Raw genomic sequence first — 22,600 nt, 5'->3', positions numbered from 1 at the left:
ACTTCCTTAATTAATATATTAAAGGGAAGAAATAATTTTGATTTGAATATTTTATGGATCCCATGACTGGTTTCACTGAACGAATAGGAACGCCTGCAAGAAGCAAGTTATATTAGTGAGACTTTAAACTTTTGATACTTTGGAGAGAACTAACAATGCAAGCACAAAGATTTACTTGATTTTCTCAGGACATCTTTTAAGGCAGTCTTCAACTGGACAAATTTCAACAACAGGCAAAAATAGATAACTATTTGGAGAAATAGTAATCACACAACACCAGTCCAACAGGTTCATTTGATCATAAGCTTTCAGAGTGTAGCCCCTTCATCAGGTGAAGTGAAAAGGAAGCACACAGAACACAGAATTTATGGGCAGAAAAATCAAGGGCAGAGAGATCAAAAGATTATACAAATTGTGTGAGTGGAGTGTCGCATATTAAGTCTCAACAGGTGACCAAGGGTGTTAGATGGTGAGAGTATAGAGTCAATAGCTGAATAACAATCAAAGGGATGACCTATAATCCAATTAAACGAGTAATGGAGATTCTTACGATATATTAAAAATAAGGTGGTGCTGGAGACAATCCAAATAACTGGAAAACATGGATCAAAAACCAACATTGCTGGAAAAACCCAGCAAGTCCTACAGCATCTGTGAAGGAAAACCGAGGAAAGGCCCAGATATGAAATGTTAACTCTTGATTTTTCTTCACACATGCAGCCAGACCCACTATGCACACACACCACCACTACATCCTCCCTCCCCGCAACACCTGGCTCAACGGCATGCACAGTTCTTCTGGGTTTTATTTAACTGAAACAATATGACAGGTATTAAGTGTTACATCCTGTGAGTCTAACCAATGTAATAAGTAATCCAAAATTTTGTAAAAACTATTTAAGGTAGAGATAATAATTTATAAAGATGATGATGTCATAACAGGACAGTAAGGAAGAGTTTGCAAATAGCGTGTGGATGAACCCAAGATCATGGTTAAGGTAGTCTTCATGGGTATGGAACCTGGCTATCAGTTTCTGCTCGGCAATTCTACATTGTTGAGAATCTTGAAGGCTGCTTTACCACAAGATCAGAAGCTGACTGTCCTTGACCATTGAATGCTTCCAGCCTGGGAGTGAACACTCCTCAGAAGACAGACACAGGATATGACCGATAGAGCACCATTGCCCAGAACTCCCCCGGAGTAGAGAGACAACATCACACTCTTCACAGCCTTGAACATGTCATTGATGACGATCATCTCGCCAAAATCATTTTTACGCCTCCACCTCTCACCCTCAAATAACTGCTAACCCTTAAACAGACCATCATTTGCAACAAACTATCCAGCCTTCAGGACAACATTGACCACAACAGCACACAGCCCTGCATGGTAACCTCTTCAAGACATGTCAAACCATCAACACGGACACTACCATCACACATGGGAACACCACCCACCATGTACACAGTGGATATTCACATGAATCGGCCAACATTGTCTATCTTATTCACTGCAGGCAAGGATGTCCCAGGGCATTATATATTGGCAAGACCATGCAGACACATTGACAACAGATGAATGCACACCACACAACAATAACCAGACAGGAATGTTCCCTCCCAGTCAAGGAACACTTCAGCAGTCAAGGCCATTCAGCCTTTGGTCTTCAGGTAAGCGTCTTCCAAGGCGGCCTTCAAGATACACAAAAACGACAAGTAGAAACTGATAGCTAAGTTCCATATCCATGAAGGTGGCCTCAACCATGATCTTGAGTTCATGTCACGCGATGTGTAACCCCATCATACTGTTCAGTATCTGTAAAATCTTCCTTACTGTCCTGTTTTGACACCATCACCTTGATAACTTGTTATGATCTCTCTACGTTAATTAGTTTGTACAGTTTTGGATTATATATTACCTTGGTTAGACCCTCAGCATGCAACACTCAGACCTACCAAATTGTTCCAGTCAAATAAAAACCAAAAAGAATTGCAGATGCTGTAAATCAGGAGCTGGGGCAGGGGTTGCTAGGGGAGCTCAGCAGGTCTGCTGGCACCCGAGAAGAAAAATCAGTGCTCGGTGACCCTTCCTCTGGTTTTTCTTCACAGATGCAGCTGGACTTGCTGGGCTTCTCCAGCAGCTTCTGTTTTTGTTCAATGTTATTCCAGTAAATTGGTTTGTCTCCAGCACATTTTGTTTGCAATTATCTGTCTGCCTCGTTTAACTGAATTTAGTTCATTCCTTCAGTCGTTAAATCAGTTATTGACACTTTACTCACACCATCTAACATCCTTGGTCACCTGCAGAAGCTTATTATTTGACACTCCACTCACACCATTGTATGATCTTTTGATCTCCCTGCCTATAAATTCTGTAATCAGTGTGCTTCCCTTTCATTTCACCTGACTACGCTCCAAAAGCTTGTGATTTCAAATAGGCCTGTTGGGCTATATGTTGTGTGATTTCTGACTTTGTCCACCTCAGTCCAATACTGGCACTTCCATGTCAAAACAGTAACCTAACTTGGAGAGCTCAAAATCTGCAAAGGCTGAACCAAAGGAATGACAAAGTAATAACTAAAACAGACTGGGAAAAATTAATTTACATATCAACAGTACCATCTAATCAGGAAAGTAATTTGTGGATTGTAACTCATGTCCATATTTCTGAGGTTCAAAAAAAAAAGGAACATTGGGTAATACAGCTAAATTTTAAAAGAATTGTTACATCAGCATTGAACAAAAAAGTTTACACGTGAAAGATGAATAACAGCTGGAATGAAGGGCGGTAGGATTACAAAAGCAGTAACCAAGTGAAAAAGCAAGGTCAGGGAGAGTTATTTAGAAAAGCTTGCAGGTGATGTCAAGCTTAAGTTTCTTTTAAGTACATCAATAAATTAACCTAAAAGAAGGTGGCCCCATTAAAAAAAAAAGATAAAACAAATGATTTGTAACATTGTTGCCTTTAGACTGCTCTGGAATTTTGAATTTCTCAGGAAAGATGGCGAAGCCAATGCAGTTGCACATCAAAGCGAACACCATCCCAATGACATGCAACCTACTTCCTTCCTTGTATTCCTAGTTGTGAGAAAACGCAAGTGCTAGACTATTTCAACATGTCACCACCAGGTAGGGTGAGTGCGAAAGCAAAAGCACATGAGAGCATCAACGCGAGAGTGCGAGTGAGTCAACATACACACAGTAGGATGCAAAGGGGCCTTTGCCTTCTGCTGTACAGTGGTATCACTTGGTTATGTTCGTCGCCCAGTACATGGAATACCAGTGTTCCTGCATTCCAATCCATTCTAAGAGCACTATTCCTGCCTATTCCCAAGTATAGGGAGGATGATGCCAGGGTAGGAGGATGATGCCAGAACAGAATAATGAAGCCTATAAAGTTGAAAACAAGTCAGGGATTATATCAAAGATTACAAGGCAGTTATACTGTATATTTTACTCAGAAAAAGGGATATGCTAAATTACAAGTGAGTTTAAAATCACTAGAACACTTTGTAATACTTTAAAATTTATGACAGTCCACCATTGGGGTCAAAATGAACAAGCCGATTGGGGGAATCAGCATCTTTTTGTGATAAATAAATGAATCATCCTTTTTTTTGACAGCAACAGGGAGATAGATGTTTCAATGCTTATGGATTTTCATTAGATAAGCTTCCATACATAAAACTATAAGCTAAAATTCAAAGAATCTGGTAGCTATGCAACAGGCACAAGAGATAGCTGGCACAAGAACTGAAATGAAACTTTTTTTAGATTGTGTTCACTTACTGTGCATTCCCAATATTTAAGCGTGAGCTTAAATAATTAAAAAGCAATCCACAAAAATAATCTGGAACACGAGTGCCAAAGTTTCAAAGTAAAAATTTGAAATACACTGAAAATTTGTTTTGGAAGTCAGGAGAGAATGCTTATTTTGAAAGATACACAACTGATGAAGAGGTACCATAATCAGTAAAGAGGGAATTGGTAGCATAATGGTAAAATCAGTGGAGAGGTAATCCAGAGGCCTCAGCAATACTCTGAGAACATGGGTTGAATCCCATGATTTCAGCCAGTAGAATTTAAATTCTATTTATAAAAAAAATCTGGAAGACAAATCTAATCTCAATAATGGTGACTGTACACTGTAATTGATTATCACTAAAACTCAACTGGTTCAGTAATCTGCCATCCTTACCTTGCGTATGTGACTCCAGACACAGAGTCATGTGGCTTGCTGATCAATTCTTAACTGCCCTCCAAAGAAGCCAAGCAAGCTTCTCAGTTGAAGAATAATTAAACAAGGGAATAAATTCGGCCCTTACTAGGGACACCCACAGGCCATGCAAGAATAAAACGCAAAATTTGGTGAAAATCCAACTAACCTATTCAACTCCTTATAGAACTTCTCGTTTTTAATTTTAAAAGACTGTTCCTAAAACTTTGGAGGAGTCTCCAGGCTTTCATTTTCTCTTCACATAAACTCATACCATTTAGCCTTATGGATTACATATAAAATTGAAATTATAATGTTCCAGTTAATGTGTCATTTAATTTAGGTATGTCACCAATTTCAAATACCTACACATGGATAAATCTTAAATGAACAGCTAATCTTAACAAAGCTAACAATAGCTTTCTTCTAAATATTCAAATTAAAAATATTTTTTCAAGAAACAAAGAGAAAGAATCCTTGCATTGCCAGGGATATTGGTCACAGGTTTGGGCAGGCCAGCATTAAACTTTCAGGTGCTCATTAACTGGCTGGACATTTTCTGCACATTCTGTTCTTATTTCAAACATTCAGCAGGCAATTTGAGTTCTTTCACAAACAATCAATTTCTCAGGTTTTGAATGTGCCTGCAACCATAAGAAGTCAGTCTGGCTCAGAGGATAAAAAGAAATAAAATACTTAATGAACCAAGAAAGGCAGAGAGTAGTATATGTGTAGGCTTCAAAGTGGCACATGTTTAAATAAAACTGGGAGAAACATCTGTTTGAATGTCAATCGATTGGAATGCCTAAGTGTCTCATTACTCTAAGGAAGCCACAATACCCATTCCATAAAAGGACACACAAAATTATACAAAGCTGCAGAATAATGCATAATGCATTACATGTTCTAGAATTCTTAATGAAAATGGATATGCTTAACAGAGTTCATGCTATTATTGCTGAACGAACCTATACATTTAAAACTTATAAAACATCAGCAGTTCCATGGCAGCCTAACAGTACCATTTTATGCAAGTCTCCATTTATTGCCATCTTGCAACATTCAACCACGATAGATATTTTAAAAATTTGATGACATGTCATGACACACCTCTGGCCTCAGAAGTGGGCACAATACCACTGTGCCACAAGGACCCTGCAGTTACTATAGCCCTGCCCATTCCCAAAAGGCTTTTTCACTCCCAGCTGATCTTAATACTGGTCCCAAAGATATGAAGACTTATAAAATTAAACTCCTCACAAGGAAGGAAGGTACACCCACCTTGTACAAGCAGCAGTCACGCCACCACACCCCACCAGCAGCTCTTGTCACAACAAAGTTCCTGAAGTAGCCAGACTTTCTCCAGTCCTCAAATCCTTGCCAGTTTTCTCCCAGACCAGATCCACAGCACAAATCTTTTCCCCCACAGTATGCACTGTTTCCAATCCAAGCAACTCCACCTTCAAGTCAGCTTCTTATTCAACAAGAATGACTCCTCCGACACAGTAATGGTTTCCTTCCTTAAGTATGACGGTTCCAGAACTATATAAAGGTTACTCCCGCTTCTGTGCCCTTCTCTTGAAGTCACCAAGATCAATCTGCCCTACTTTCCAGTTGAAACCTGTATAGATACCAAAGAAAACTATTAATAAATGTCTATAAATTATGCATTACATAGGAAAATGGTGCTTCATTCTTAAGTTAACTCAATTGAGCATTATGTGCTTTTTCATGTTGTACAACATTTGCATTTAATGGTTGTACAAGTTAATTCCATACATTTTTCATATATATTGGATTATATGCACTGGTGTAACTTTTTCTGGGCAATTTTCTAATAGTATTTATGTAACTGCTTTGTTTACTTATAACTTCCCTGTGACTCAAGCCTCCTGAAGAGATTTGGCCAGCTGCCAAACATTTCAACCCACCCAGAGTGGGGAAGTCCATATTAAAATCTCCCTCATTCCTCACTAGATACTGGGGTAAAGTATTACATTATATGATTGCTGCAAAGCTGAACAAGTGTATCAGATGCTATGTAGAAACCCCCCTCCCCATCCCCCAATCAAATCCCAAAATACTGAATTTTAATTTTAGTTCCAAGTAAAATCCAAAGGTTGTTGATTTTTAAAATGTTCAATAGTTAACTCTTCAACGATATCACACAATCAACACTTCCACTTTCATTTATATCAATGGGAATATGCTATTTCCACAGATATTCCACTGAGGCTTTAGATTCTATTGGTCATGATTAACAAACTTATGCAGATTGTTGAAACTCCACTTCAAAACATTGGAAGCACTCAGCCAAAACAAAAATACAGGAGAAAGTGAGGACTGCAGATCCTGGAGATCAGAATCAAGAGTGTGGGGTGCTGGAAAAGCACAACAGGTCATGCAGCATCTGATGAACAGACGAATCGACATTTCAGGCAGGAGCCCTTCATCACGAATGAGGATTCCTCATTCCTGACGAAGGGCTCCTGCCCAAAACATCGATTCTCTTGCTCTGCAGATGCTGCATGACCTGCTGTGCTTTTCCAGCACCACGCACTCTCGACCAAGACAAAAATATTTCTGCACTGTTGTTTAAATGAAGAAGTTCAGACCAGAATGCTCGACACTCCCTAACCTTCCTTGAATAGTACGAAAGAATGTTCAACATCCATTTGCGCCAACAACACAGATAAGCAGAGAGACGACCCTGGGCCAGATGGGATTTATCCTTGGATTCTCTGGAAAGCCAGGGTGGAGATTGCACAGCCTTTGGCTTTGATCTTTATGTCATCATTGTCGACAGGAGTAGTGCCAGAAGACTGGAGGATCGCAAATGCTGTTCCCTTGTTGAAGAAGGGGAGTCGGGACAACCCTGGTAATTATAGGCCAGTGAGCCTTACTTTGGTTGTGGGTAAGGTGTTGGAAAAGATTATAAGAGATGGGCTTTATAATAGTCTGGAAAGGAGTAATTTGATTAGGAATAGTCAACACAGTTTTGTGAAGGGTAGATCCTGCCTCACTAACCTCATTGAGTTCTTCAAGGTGACAAAATAGGTGGATGAAGATAAAGTGGTCGATGTGGTGTATATGGAATTCAGTAAGGCGTTTGATAAGGTTCCACGTGGTAGGCAAACGCACAAAATACGGAGTTTTGGGATTTAAGGTGATTTAGCAGTTTGGATCAGAAATTGGTTAGCTGAAAGAAGACAAAGGGTGGTGGTTGTTGGGAAATGTTCATCCTGGAGCTCAGTTACCAGTGGTGTGCCATAAGGATCGTTTTGGAGCCACTGATGTTTGTCATTTTTATATGGAATCTGGATTTGGGTGTAGAAGAATGGGTTAGTAAATTTGCAGATGACACTAAGGTGGGCAGAGCTGTGGATAATACAGAAGGATGTTGTGGGTTATAGGGGGACATAGATAAGATGCAGAGCTGGGCTGAGAAGTGGCAAATGGAGTTTAATGCAAAAAAGGTGAGATAGTTCATTCCGGTAGTAGTAACAGGAATACAGAGTACTGGGCTAATGGTACAATTCTTGGCAGATGAACAGACAGATCTCGGTGTCCAGGTGCATAACTCCCTGAAAATTGCCACCCAGGTTGAGAGAGTTGTTAAGAAGGCATATGGTGTGTTGGCGTTTATTGGTAGGGGGCTTGAGTTTCGGAACCACGAGGTCATACTTTAGCTGTACAAGACAGTGATAAGGCCATACCTGGAGTACGGTGTCCAGTTCTGGTCACTGCCATGATAGGAAGGATGTGGAAGCTTTGGATAAGGCTCAGGGGAAATTTACTAGAATGTTGCCTAGTATGGAAGGAAGGTCTTGCAAGGAAAGGCAGAGGGAACGGAGGCTGTTTTCATTGGAGAGAAAAAGGTCGAGAGGTGACTTAATCTAAACGTACAAAATAATCAGAGGGTTAGATAAGGTGGACAATGTGAGCCTTTTTCCTTGGATGGTGAAGGCTAACATGAGGGGACATAGCTTTAAATTGAGGAGTGATAGATTTAGGACAGATATCATGGGTAGTTTCTTTAATCAGTAGGAGCAGTAGACTTCCGACATTAAGCGCATTTAACTGGGCATTGGACATACATATGGATAATAATGGAACAGTGTAGGTTAGCTGGGCATCAGATTAATTTCACAGGTCGACACAACGTCAAGGGCCGAAGAGCCTGTACTGTGCTGTAACGTTCAATGTTCTATACACTCAGTTTAATGTCTCCTCTAAAAGGAAAGTACCTATTTAATTCAATGAAAAAATCAATACCTGGAGTCAATCTAGATTATCTGCACAGATTAAGCTTGAATCCACTGCTCTGACTCAAAAATTGAATGCCATATTAAATGAACTAAATTACAATTTCAGATTAGAATTGATTGTTTTTTGTTTTCTAAAAATTATAGTTTGATCCAAATGCTAATCAAACAGATGAGCCAATTACACCAAGGATATTCAAAACATAAATGAATGTCACGCAAGCTGGAGGCAAGAGAGATAAGTTTCAACAGGTCAAATAGGTTTTACATAGCCAACTTTATTGACCTGTATTTCAGAACTAATCAGGACTTAAAAGCACCAACAACTTCAATTTATATAGCATTTCTAAAGTAACAAATCATGCCAAGGCTCTTCAGAGGTAATATTAAAAGAGAGAGACTCAAAGCCACATAAGGGGATATATGAGAAGTTGACCAAAAGTTCAAAGAAAGAGGTGGGTTTTAAAGAGCTAAAGGGAATCTTAAAGGAGGAAGAAAAAATTGGGGGGGGGGAACAGAGAAGTCCATGGATGGAATTCCAGACCTGAGAATCCATATAATTGAAAGCACAGCCACCACTACTATAACAATTACAATCAGGAAAGTCAAGACACCAAAATTGAAATATCTTGGCTTGAGGGTATTATGGAGACAGTGAAGGGGCCAGATCACACAGGGATTTGAAAACAAGGATCAGAATTTTAAAACTGAGGCACTGTTTAACACCAGTGTTGGTCAGCAAGCATTGGGATGATGGCTGATGCATTTGTTGCAAGTAACATGGGCAGAATTTTGGATAATCTATTGAGGCCAGCCAGAAGTGCACTAAAATTATCAGATCTGAAAGAAACAAAGGCACACAGGAGGGAGTTTCAGCAGTAGAAAACCTAATGCAAGGTCAGAGACAGGCAATGTTATGGAGTTGAAAATAGGTGATCTTACTAATGGTTCGAATATGCGCATGCAAGCTTGTCTGAGTAAAATACATCATCAAGGTTGCAAACAATCCGACTCAGCCTCACGTTAGCCAGGACAAAGGACAGAATCAGTGGAGAAGAAGCAGAGCTAGAGGATGTGACTGAAGACAATGGCTTCAATCTTACCATATTTAAGTACTGTAATGAAACGTCACACTATTGTTGGTTCAATTGTGCCGACTAGCTTCACCCAAACTGCATTTTAATGCAGCGCACCCTCAAAACCTATACTGATTAAAACTGTTTACACCCTTTATAATCAAGGACTAAAATAGCTACAAGTATGGGAATAAATACAGGCTTTTGTGTGACCCCTAAATAATATATTCTGATTACACATATGGCAGTTCCACCCAGTGCCAATAAATGGAACATCTGAGCAATTCCAGCCTAGCAAAGTCTGCATTTACTACAAATGCACCAAACATCAAACATTTGCAACTTTTCACCCAATTAACATTTAGAAATCCTGAATATGGACAATTCAACAATGTTACTTAATCAATTACAGCTGGAAAAGGAAGGGTTAGAACAGCAAAACCTACTACAAAGTGCAGAAAAAAGAACTGAAACAGCAACCAAACTTGATGAATATGCTCAATATTAAGCTTCAGGTTTTGACAAGAATAATAAAAATTGAGGGGATAATATATATTCTTTGTACTTGAGGTTTCATATTTAAGGGTGACAGAAATGCCGCACAGCAAACCGGAGAGGTCAGTATCAAATTTTGTTTTATAACATATTTCATTCTGATGGCTAATCACCTTTCCTGAATTCTGTTAAGAGCTTAATAATTATGTCAGCTTCTATCTTTAATTTTCTTTTGTTAAATGTTGCCTACACTGCTAAGTGCAGCTATACAGAGTTGACATGGCTCTTGTTTAGTACAGAAATGACAGCACCAGTAATACTAGTGGAACATCGTTCTGTTGCGAAGCCTCAGAATATTCCTATTCTGTCAGGCTATAAGACATGAGGAAGCATTAGAATTTAATTACTATATTCCAGTTGCGCTTTCTGCATGCCAGTTAGTTCATATAATTACAAAAGAGCTGAACACAAGATCAGGTAAGAGAAAGAAAACATGAAGTTTGGGAGTTACACAATCTACATATTTGCAAGCTGATGTGTAATTTTACCTTCGGGAAAAATATTTGATGGTAACTTGCACTAAAAGTTAAAGCAGAATTTCCCAGCAGCTTTCCAAGAGCGATTGATGGCAATCATAAAACCATGAGTGCAAAACCCGAGACAATTAACAAAAGGTCTATTCCCCAACATTGCAAAATAGTTAAGAAATAGGATAGCTATTGTAAACAAGAACTTATATTTATCTTTAGTTTGTTATTTCCACAATAACAAATTGATTTCTTTGTCAGCTCACCTGGTGTTAAATAAATTTTGAGGAGTTATTTTTCAAAGAGTGTGAATTTTATCTTATTCCTTAAAATCGGTATACAAAAGTGAAGAGTACACTCAGTAGTGTACATAATTCTATCATGCTCTTTTAACTTTAAATCAACATTATTATAAACTGATAACTTTTCAAAGCTTTAAAAATACTCTTAATAAAGAGCTTCCATCTCACTAAGACATCAGGCCAATCCACGTCATAATCTGCTTTAAAAGTTCTATTCTCATTTTGTCAGCTGTGACAAATTCCACCAACAGCGAGAGAGACAATTGAGGACATCCTAAAACAAATCACACTTAATAAACAAAATTCTACCAAATGTGAATTCACCCGATCTCCCAATATTAACATTAAAACAAAGCTCAAAATTAAGACATTCAAAAACAACTAACACTTTTCTGTTTGGGCCACTTTCTTTAAGTTTCACACAAATCTATACATTAGGTTATGTGATATAATGCTCAGTACCGGTAACACGGAAAAACAGATTGTCCTTGTTCGTTGGGAATTTTACCATTACTTTAAATAGCACAGGAGATTTTGAACCTCAAATAGATCATAACATCAAGCAGCTGATTTAGCAATGAGCAAGCCACTAGAGCAATTTAACTTAAGTTCTTCAAACAGTAACGTTAATCCCAGTTCCCTTACTAGATGTATATACACTACTGCGAAACTATGACAATGTGCAAGCAGTGAGATATAAGTGTTCATTTACATCAACAGCAGAGCACTGGTCTGTTGGCAAATTTCTAGGGGGTAGCATTGCCTCATCTGTTTACAGTTCACTTCAATATTACACAGATTCAGCATACAACTCAGAACATAAGCAATGTTACCAATAACAACTTCCACCCAGTTCCTCCTCAACTAGGTCATCAGCATCGTTGACACAAAATACTATCCTCAAACACAAATGCAAGCTGAAGACGAGTGAAGTTGAAGCAACAGTTTAATTTAACAGTACCACGTAGCTTGCTTTGGAGTATTTGGCTAAGAAAGATTAAGAGCAGTTATTAACTCTTTCAATATATGTCTATAGGAGATTTGCAAGATTCATTTTGCAGCAGATTCTTTGTATCATTGGAAGCCTAAAAGGCAAAAATTATATGCTAAATACTATGGCATTATACTTCAACTTAATCAGTCAGAGTAATAATAGAAGTACTGCATGGAAACAGTCCCTTCGGTCTAACTCGTCCATGCCAACTTGATATCCTAACCTAATCTATTCCCATTTGTCAGCACTTGGTCTATATGCCTCTAAACCCTTCCTATTCATTTACCCATCCAGATGCCTTTTAAATGCTGTAATTGGACCAGCCTCCACCACTTCCTCTGGCAGCTCATTCCATACACACACCACCCTCTGCGTGAAGTTGCACCTTAGGTCATACCTTTCCCTTCTCACCCTAAACCTATAACTCTCTAGTTCCGGACTCCCCAAACGCAGGGAAAAGACATTGTCTTTTATCCTACCCATGCCCCTCACAATTTTGTAAGTCTCTGTCAGGTCACACCTGAACATCCGAAGGTCAAGGGAAAGGGCTACAGCCTATTCAGCCTCTCCCTATAGCTCAAACCCTCTAACCCTGGCAACATCCTTGTAAATCTTTTCTGAACCCTTTCAAGTTTCACAACATCTTTTCGATAGGAAGGAGACCACAATTGTACGCGATATTCAAATAGTGGCCTAACCAATGTCCTGTACAGCAGCAACGTGACCTCCCAACTCCCGTACTCAATACTCTGAACAATAAAGAAAAGCATAACAAATGCCTTCTTCACTAGGAGAAAGTGAGGATTGCAGATGCTGGAGATCAAAGCTGAAAATATGTTGCTGGAAAAGTGCAGCAGGTCAGGCAGCATCCAAGGAACATGAGAATCGGCGTTTCAGCATGGGCTCATGCCCGAAACGTCGATTCTCCAGCTCCTTGGATGCTGCCAGACCTGCTGTGCTTTTCCAGCAACACGTTTTCAGCCTTCTTCACTATCCTGTCTACCAGCGACTCTACTTTCAAGGAACTGTGAACCTGCACTTCAAGGTCTCTTTGTTCAGCAACACTCCCCAGGACCATACCATTAAGTGCATAAGCCCTGTTCTGATTTGTCTTTCAAAAATGCAGCAACTCACATTTATCTAAACTAAACTCCATGTGCCACTCCTCAGCCCATTGGCCCATCTGGTCAAGATGCCATTCTACTCTGAGGTAATCCTCTTTGCTGTCCAATTTTGGTGCCATCTGCTAACTTAACTATACCTCCTATGTTCAAATAGAGTCAAGTAATGGACTCAACACCAATCCTTGTGGCACTTCACTGGTCACAGGCCTCCAGCCTGAAAAGCAACCCTTCACCTCCACCCTCTGTCTTCTCCCTTCAAGCCAGTTATGTAACCAAATGGCTAGTTCTCCCCGCATTCCATGAGATCTAAACTTGCTAACAAATCTCCCAAGAGATTTCTTCAAAAAACTCAATCAAGCTCGTGAGACATGATTTTGCGTGCACAGTGCCTTGCCGTCTGTCCCTCGTCAGTCCTTGATTTTTCAAATACATGTAAATCCCGTTCCTCAAGATTCCCTCCAACAACTTGCCCATCCCCAATGTCAGGCTCACTGGTCTATAGTTCCCTGGCTTTTCCTGACCACCTTTCTTAATTTGTGGTACCACGTTACCTAACCTCCAGTCTTCAGGCAACACACCTGTGACTATCGACGATACAAATATTTCAGCAAAGGGCACAGCAATCACTTCCTTAGCTTCCCACAGAGTTCCCAGGTACAACCTAATCAGGTCCATGGGGATTTATTCACTTTTATGCATTTCAAGACATCCAGCACTTCCTCCTCTGTAATATGGACATTTTTTCACCATCTATTTCACTACATTCTATATCTTCCACGTCCTTTTCCACAATAAATACTGATGCAAAATGCATGTTTAGTACCTCTCACAATTCCTGTGGCTCCACACAAAGGCTGTCCTGCTGATCTTTGAGGGGCCCTATTCTCTCCCTAGATACCCTTTTGTCCTTAATATATTTGTAAAAACCCTTTGGATTTTCCTTAATTCTATTTGCCAAAGCTATCTCATGCCTGCTTTTTACCCTCCTGATTTCCCTCAAGTATGCTCCTACTTCCTTTATACTCTTCTAAGGATTCACTTGATCTATGCTGTCTATACCTGACATATGCTTCCTTATTTTTCTTAACCAAACCCTCAATTTCTTTCGTCATCCAGTATTCCTTATACCTACCACCCTTTCCTTTCACCCTAACAGGAACTTCCTTCTCTGGATTCTCGTTATCTCATTTCTGAAGGCTTCCCATTTTCCAGCCGTCCCTTTACCTGAGAAAATATGCCCCCCAATCAGCTTTTGAAAGTTCTTCCCAATACCGTCAAAATTAGCCTTCCTCCAATTTAGAACTTCAACTATTAGATCAGGTGTATCCTTTTCCATCACTATTTTAAAACTAACAGAATTATGGTTGCTGGCCCCAAAGTGCTCTCCCACTGACACCTCAGTCGCCTGCCCTGCCTTATTTCCCAGAGTAGGTCAAGTTTTGCACCTTCTCTAGTAGGTACATCCACATACTGAATCAGAAAATTGTCTTGTATACACTTAAATTCCTCTCCATCTAAACCTTTAACACTATGGCAGTGCCAGTCTATGTTTTAGAAAGTTAAAATCCCCGACCATAACCACCCTATTATTCTTAAAGATATTCTTGAGATCTCCTTACAAATTTCTCTCTGTTTCCCTCTGACTATTACGGGGTCTATAATACAATCTCAATAAGATGAACATCCTTGGGGATTTATCCACTTTTCAGCATTTCAAGACATCCAGCATCACCTCCTCCGTAATATGGACTTTTTTCAAGAGGTCACCATCCATATCTTGCACAGTAAACACTGATGCAAAATACTCTTAGTATCTCTCACATCTCCTGCAGCTCCACACATAGGCTACTTTGCTGATCTTTGTGGGGCCCTATTCTCTCCCTAGTTATGCTTTTGTCCATATATATAAAAAACCTTTTGGATTCTCCTTAACCCTATCTGCCAAAGCTATCTCATGTCTCCTTTTTTGTCATCCTGATTTCCCTCGAGTGTATTCCTACTGCCTTTATACTCTAAGGATCCACTTGATCTCTCTTGTCTATTCCTAACATATGCCATGATAGCAATTTTTTAATTCAACTCAAGAAATATAATTAAACAAAAGTAAAGGGAGGAACCTCAATTATCTGAAGGACATGGGCGGGGAGTGTTTCGTTCAGTTAATCGAATTCCAGATAATCGAATGTCAGGTAATATAGTTTAGCCAAGCATTGGGACCTTGCAATCTTGCTGGATAATATGATAGTCGAATGCTAGATAATTGAGGTTCCTCTGTATTCGTGGTGTTTAGGTACATCATATGCAAAAGACATCTCCTAAAATAACTTCCACATAAATGTAAAAGACAGAAAGGAGCTGTTTGAAGGCTACAATTGAAACTTCCTCATAACCTGCTGACCAAACCTCAGTGTTATTTCCTCCCTCTCAATAAATACATATATACGTATCCAAAATAATTCAATTCACGTGATCATAAAAAGCTGTTACTTGTTCTTAGGAATATACAAAATGAATATGAAAGAAAGGCCACCTGACACCTCAAGAGAAAAAAATCACTAGCCAATCATTATCAGGATTTTGGTATCCACACTCCCAAACTGACTGATCCTAACAGTTCTAAAATACCAATAGTGCAAAACTGAACAATGGTCTACAGCTAAATATAGTTAATTAACAGTACTTTCAGTTACTTTGCAATGAAATAGTGTCCAAAAAACAAGCATATTACTCATAAGTTATTTAACATAATGTTTGACATTTTAAAGTTGTAGCTACTGTACACAAGGTTGTTGGTCACATTTATTCTATGTGAGATCATACACCTTACATAACCAATTAGTAAGGTCTTCAGTCATCTTACTTCCACAACAGGATTCACTAGCCAATAATTTAGCGGCTCTAACTTCAGCTGCTTAGGTTCCAAGCTCCGAAATGTCGTCTTTAAATATGTTTGCATCTATTTCCTCCTTTAAGAAACTTCTTAAAACCCACCTCTTTGAACTAGCTTTTGGTCAACTCCTTTAATAATGCCTTCTATAGCTGAATGATATATTTTACTTCATAGCGCCTTTTTAAAATGCTTTGGGACAGTTCATCGCATTACAGATACTACATAAATTTTATTTTTACCTAAATGTACGGCATAAGTAAGCAACCATTTAGCAACTGCCCCTTCTAACGGCTAGATAGATAGTAATCTCTCACACACAGTATAAACATGAACTCAAGAAAGCTGATACCACTGGGACAAAGCAGTCCAAAAGATCTACACCTCACTCACTGGTGAAGCAACATGTACTACCTACCAAGTTGTCAAGGCTTCTTCAAAGTTTCTTGCAAACCTGCTAAATCATCTGCTGGAAAAGGAAAGGACATCAGGAATGCACCCCTACAAGTTCCTTCAAGTCACATACTAACCCAAAAATACATCATTATTTCTCTTTATCACTGGGTCAAAATTAAGGAACTTCTAAGAAACACTACAAATTGCATAAAGTCAAGATGGCAGATTACCACCACCTCTTGAGGGCAATTTGTGGTAACCCAATATATGCTGGCCATATGAACACAGCTTGTATCTTACAAACAAAATAAATCTAAAGCTTATTACCAAATCATCTTGCAATCCTAACATCTGAACATTTGTTAAAAGAATTTAATTGACCATCTTGGAAAATTCATTTTTAAAGAATCACCTGCTTATCCTGTGTGCTACACTTGCAGGAAATTTTGAGGTTATTGCAAAGTTAACAAGAGAAACATTCACTCTGACTTCAGTTTACTATAGCCAAAATCAAAACAATCACTAGCTAAAGACCTGGTCTCAAAAAACGATCAAAGAATTGAAGCAGCAATGCTCAAGTTTATATGACGAATTAAGTTTGCAAAAACAAAAGCGCCTGCACTAATGAAAAAATGTATTTGGTTTACCCGAAAGGACTGAAAACTTCAACCCACTGGTTTCGTGAATTGGATTGTAACTGACTACATATAAATGAACTCTCTCTCTCTCTCTTTCAAATTCTTTACTTTATGGCTTGGATCTGCAGGTGTAATTCTGTTTCACTCCTCAATTACTTCGTTCAAGGGTAGGATGCCACATGCAGTCCAAATAATAAGCAGTTTAAGGTTACATATGACTGAAATCCTAAGGGATTCTGACCTGGAGTTTAAAAATAGTCAGCGATCAAAAGCGATTGCTACCAGAGCAGGCCAAACGTCTAGTTAAATTTTTACAATCACATTCCACCAGCCAAGTTACTAACCCAATCAGTGTTAAATCCTATTTTATTTTCAACTCTCCAAATGAAACTAGACAGATTTCAAGTGGAAAAAAAAACTGTTCTGACTAAGGCAACACTACTTTTGTAGCAACAGGCATAAAACCATGAGAAAGTCTTACCATGATTTTAATGCTGTCTTTTATTGCCCAAGCTGCACTGAACAAAAGGTGCTAGCATTACCTTACTGCCTCCCTACAAAGATTACATTTTTTATTTGCATACTGATCAGCAACGATAAAACAGAAAGCCATCTTTTAACATTCACTAATTGAAAGATCAAACTTCGGCATCAGCTGTTCTCAACTGATAAAAGCTGACCCAGTTAGAGAATAGTGAGCAACATACCAGACCAATCAGGCAGTGTAATCACATTTTTCCACTGGCATCACTGCTCCTGCTGCATCATAAACACATTTTTAAAAAGTGCACTTTGAAACAACAGAAATAGTGCAGAATCAGAAATGGTTTAGTTCTTGGTATTGATTTCGATTTTGTGTGAATATACAACAATTCACACCAGACTACATGAGTTAATTACTTCTGAACTGTAACATCTTCGAAGGCTATATACAAGATATTCGTGGATATTTGTGATTTTGATCATTTTCTCCCATATCAATGGTCTTCTATATATTCTTCAACTGGCAAATCACAATATCGTAGTTACAGGCCATTCAAGAGGAAGGGTGTCACAGCTAAACTGAACCTTCCCTGTCCTAGAAACATGTTCTTATTCTTTCATTTCTACAGCGTCTGGAGTGGAAATCCCGCCCGATTTACATTGCCTTAATCCAAATGTGATGTGAATTGTAGTACCCATCCCATCATCCCAGCAAAGACCAGCACATTATCTGGGCAGTTCTACAGTTTGATTTGTGTTTGAAATTTCCACTGAAAAACTTACAAAATTTCTACACAACTGTAATCTTATTCCAAATCAAGTCTTAGCTTATACTACTCTTAACTTGAATTCAATAAAAATATTTGGAATTAACAGTCTAATGATGACCATGAAACTATTACTGATTGTGGAGAAAAGCATCTGATTCACTAATGTCCTATAGGGAAGGAAATTGCCTCACTTGGCCTGGCCTACATGTGACTAAATCCATGGCAAGGTGATTGACACTCAACTGCCCCATGGGCAATAAATGCCGGTTTGACTGGCCATGGTCTGTTAATTAATTTTTAAATAAACCCATGAGACAGGCCTATCCTATAAATTATCAATGCCACCACCAAAATTCCAACACATTATTTACATTGTTATCCTGTATACAACATCCAACGATAAAGCTCTGCAAAAATCATAAATATGACTCACTTGTGCATGCACAATTCTATTACACTTACAGTTATTTCAATGTTCAAAGTATGTGTCAATGGGTAAAAGGAATTTGTCCACTGCCCCCAAAACAATCTCACAGATTAACTGATTCAAGGAAATTAATATACTAGTCAATGTACAGTTCATTTTCACATTCAACAATCACACAATCGGGTTTTACACTCAGAGGTCCATCTTGACAACCGTGAGCCTATAACTGAATTACATCTCAACAAGACCATTAATTCAGTCTGTTTTATCTCAATTTCTATAAAATCACATTAGGTCCAACGAATTCAACAGACATCACTCTTATGATCTGCACTAAACATACCTTCAGGTTATGTGAACAATACACTGACCACAACTCAAGAGCCTAGAGAAAACAGGTTTGAGAAGGTATTTTTTCAGACAGGTATAATAGGAAATTTTATGTACAAAAGATTCTCAGATTGACAAGGCTGTTATCACTGTGAAGAGCTTACGCACAAATTCCAAGTCAATCTATATTTGATAGAAATACAGGCTCTAGCAATAACAACTGCTTATTATACCTACAACGGCAAAGGTAAGTATTTGGAGTTCGGCCACAGATCAGCAATGATCTCACTGAATGGCATAACAGGCACTAGGGTTCTGAATGGCCTATGTTCCTAATAGAGAATGTTTGTACAAATACAATATTTTTAATCACATTCACTCTTATGGAACAAAAAAAAACTAGGTCGTGTTGAACCATTGCCTCCAATACCAAAGAACATGCAAACAGAAGCTTCATTCCACGATGTGACAGAAAAGAACTGCATTCTCATCACATAATTATCTTTAGCAGCCCAAGTCCGTGGGCAGCAATCTTACAGCAACCGACAAAGTACATCTTTGCCTGCTGCAATCTTATCCAATTTGACATTGATGGCATAAAACAATGTAAACAACCTAGGAAAGAAATAAGGTGGGAAGCAAACAATACACTATGATAAACATATCTAACTAAGAGTCAACCAAATTGCTGTGGTTCTGGAATCGCATATAGATCATACTTGGTAAGAGTGGCAGATTTCCTTCCTTAAAGGATATCAGTAAACCAGATGAGTTTTCCAACAATTGACGATGGTGTCACAGTCACTGAATTCAAATTCCCCCATCTCTCATGGTGAGACTGGAATCCAGGTCCCCAGTATATTGCCCGGGTCTCTGGATTGATAGCCCAGCAACAACATAGTGGCTCAATGGTTAGCACTGCTGCCTCAAAGCACCAGGGTCCCAGGTTCGATTCCAGCCTCGGGCAGACTGTGTGGAGTTGCATATTCTCCCAGTGTTTGCGTGAGCTTCCTCCGGGTCCTCTGGTTTCCTCCCACAGTCCAAAGATGTGCAGGTCAGGTGGATTGGCCATGCTAAATTGCCCATAGTGTTTGGCGCATTAGTCAGAGGGAAGTAGGTCTGGGTGGGTAACTCTTCGAAGGGACGGTATGGACCTGTTGGGCTGAAGGACCTGTTTCCACACTGTAGGGAATCTAATCTAAATCTAATCTAGTACCAAGGTCATTGCCTCTCCTACTGACCATATCCTAAGAACATTCAGTAAATACTCTTTCTAAGATGCATCAACAAGTAGGACAGTATTATCATGCCCACAACATTATCCAGAAGCAGGGTCTCCAAGTTTAGTGCTTAATTTTGAATCCAAATCATACTCACATTTTTGACCTAACTACTCAAAGTGCCACACTGAAGCTTAAAAATAAGCATAATATTTAACAGCTGGATGAACAGATAGTTAGTTACACCCTGACTTCTCAGGAAAACATTTATCATACAATACCAAAAACACGTTGGATTAACAGCACCTTTATCAATAGCACACAAGGTTAGCTACACAAATGTTAAAAAGGTATAAACACACATGTTGGTTTGAAGGATTCTGGCAAACAGACTTGCGAACCTGGGTATATAAAGACTGAAAAAAAATTGAAGGTTCTCAAATTCAAGATTAACTGATCCATCGTTCTGCAAAATCAATAGTTTACACAGTTCCTGAAAATCTATATCCTACCAGTGGTGAAAGAAAAATAATAATTTACAGATGCAAAGAAACATTAAATGGTCAACAGGAATAGAGATTAAATCAAATCCTTGAACAAAGGACGACATTTATAATTTTACAGAATAAGCACATCTCAGCAAAGGACACTAAAACGTTGTTAAACTAATCTATGTCTTCTTGAAAAGTGTCTTGTTGGGAGTGCGGGTGTCACTGTTTATAAATAGCACCTATTTTCTAAAACGTCTTTGTTACCAATAACAAATTGATGACTTTCCGATCTGACCACTGCAATTCTCATAAATAGGTGAAGATTTCGAGGGGGGGGGAGAAGAGTTAAGAAGTAGCACTCATCAATGTGGCACCACGAACAATGTTGTCGCTCTCCCCACTCCGGGCGAGAGTAAAGACGAGCCGCTACCGTCTAGAGCGAGGGTATATTTTAAAAGTCTCGCCCCCTGTCACTTCCCCAATTCCAATAGCTCCTCGGAGTGGAGGGAAGAGAACAGATAAGGGAGAATGTTACGTTGGCGAAAAGGCGAATGGAGGCTTACCTGGGATGACAGAGCCCGGGGAATAGGCTCAATGCTGGCAGCCGCTCAGTGAGGATGTGAGAAGGCCCGGACAGTCCCAAACCGGCCCCAGCATGTCGCTGCTGCTGCTGCTGCTTCCTCCTCCTCCTGTTGCTGATTCCAGGATCCTCTTCCTTCTTCCCCCCTCCCCTTCTCTTCTGCTTTCAAAGAGGGGGAAGAGGGGAGGCCCGGCCTGGATAGAGGGCTGCCCCGTCAACAATAGCCGTGGTGGTGGGGCGCACGCAGGGTTTCCGAAGCAGGCCGCATGATCTAGCTCCTGTCCCGGCTCCCCTCTCGCTCTGTCCCGAGCTTCGCTTCTCTCTGGGGCCCGGGGCCTCCTCCTCTCCCTTTTTTTTTCCTCCTCCAATTGTTTTGTTTCTGCGCCCTCGGCGCGCCACCCGTGCGTGCGTGCGTGCGCGGTGCCGTGCACGGTGCCGGGTACGCGCACGCCGTCGGCCGTTGGGACCTCCTCCTGGCAACAACCAGGACGGTAGGCGACGCCGCCGACCGACTCTTCCTCAGGAACACATTGCGGAAACTTTTTTTTAAAAAAAATTATCCAACCGAAAGAGGTTTGTTTATCAAAGAAAGCGACTAAATGGGGAAAAGTAGTGTTTAAAATATAAAGTGGACGTGAACGGCGGCACTGACAGACATCGTTTTCCCCTCCCACTCCCCAGCTACTGCCACCAACGGCAGCCGATTACCTACCGCGTCGATTTGGAATGTTGTGCCGGAAGTCCCACCTTCTTCCTCCACCTGCCCCTCGCGCTGCCGAACGCACTACTTCGATTGGGCGAGGCGGACGCCCGTCTCCGTTTGCGAGTGCGGGATCGAACGCCGCCGTCATGACATCAGAGGAGGGGGTGGCGAGGTTGTAAGCGCATGCGCCTGGTTTGTTGTACCAGTGCAGTCTGGGAGTTGGAGTATTGCAGTTTGCTCGCCTTTCACTTTCCCAACGCATAATGGTAGAGACTGTGATGATGTTATAAGTGTCAGTGCAGTGAGTCACTTTAAGCTGGGAGTTTTTTCACTCACTCATTTGACTCATTTTTGTTTAAAATAAGGCACTGGAAGAACTTTGTTTTCTTCTAATTTATCACTTCATTCACATTGAGTTAGTCAGTTTTAACCTTTGAAAGGCATTGCTTCAGTACATACTGATTAATCACATTTGTTTATCATCACTTTTATTATTCATAAGTGACATTCCTGGTGACTTACCCTTCTCACCCTTTCTGCAATTTTCCACACAGCTGACTATAACAACCTATTCTCTCTGATCTTAAGCTCCAGGCTTAGTTCCACTTTTATCAGATACTGTTATTCTAATTATCCAGTGTCTCTATTCAGCTGGAACAACGTCAATGTGGACACA

At 39.8% G+C, this 22,600-nt stretch overlaps 1 protein-coding gene across 5 annotated transcripts in view; it reads right to left on the bottom strand.

Moving 5' to 3' along the window:
* LOC140467188 (homeodomain-interacting protein kinase 1-like) overlaps positions 1 to 21,922 on the bottom strand; it is a 110,281-nt gene extending 88,359 nt beyond the window's left edge. For 4 of the 5 annotated variants that reach the window (XM_072563365.1, XM_072563368.1, XM_072563369.1 and 1 more), the window contains exons 1-2: positions 21,205 to 21,922; positions 5,498 to 5,837 (exon numbers count right to left, since the gene is read on the bottom strand). The gene's annotated coding sequence lies outside the window, so the exon portion shown is untranslated. The remainder of the gene's footprint in view (positions 1 to 5,497; positions 5,838 to 21,204) is intronic. The other variant, XM_072563366.1, reaches the window with a different exon arrangement.
* Between the last annotated feature and the right edge of the window lie 678 nt (positions 21,923 to 22,600).

Source organism: Chiloscyllium punctatum, chromosome 45, assembly GCF_047496795.1.
Source record: "Chiloscyllium punctatum isolate Juve2018m chromosome 45, sChiPun1.3, whole genome shotgun sequence".
Classification (NCBI taxonomy): domain Eukaryota; kingdom Metazoa; phylum Chordata; class Chondrichthyes; order Orectolobiformes; family Hemiscylliidae; genus Chiloscyllium; species Chiloscyllium punctatum.
Note: the sequence above shows the minus strand (reverse complement) of the source record. Positions and strands in the feature narration are given on the sequence as shown.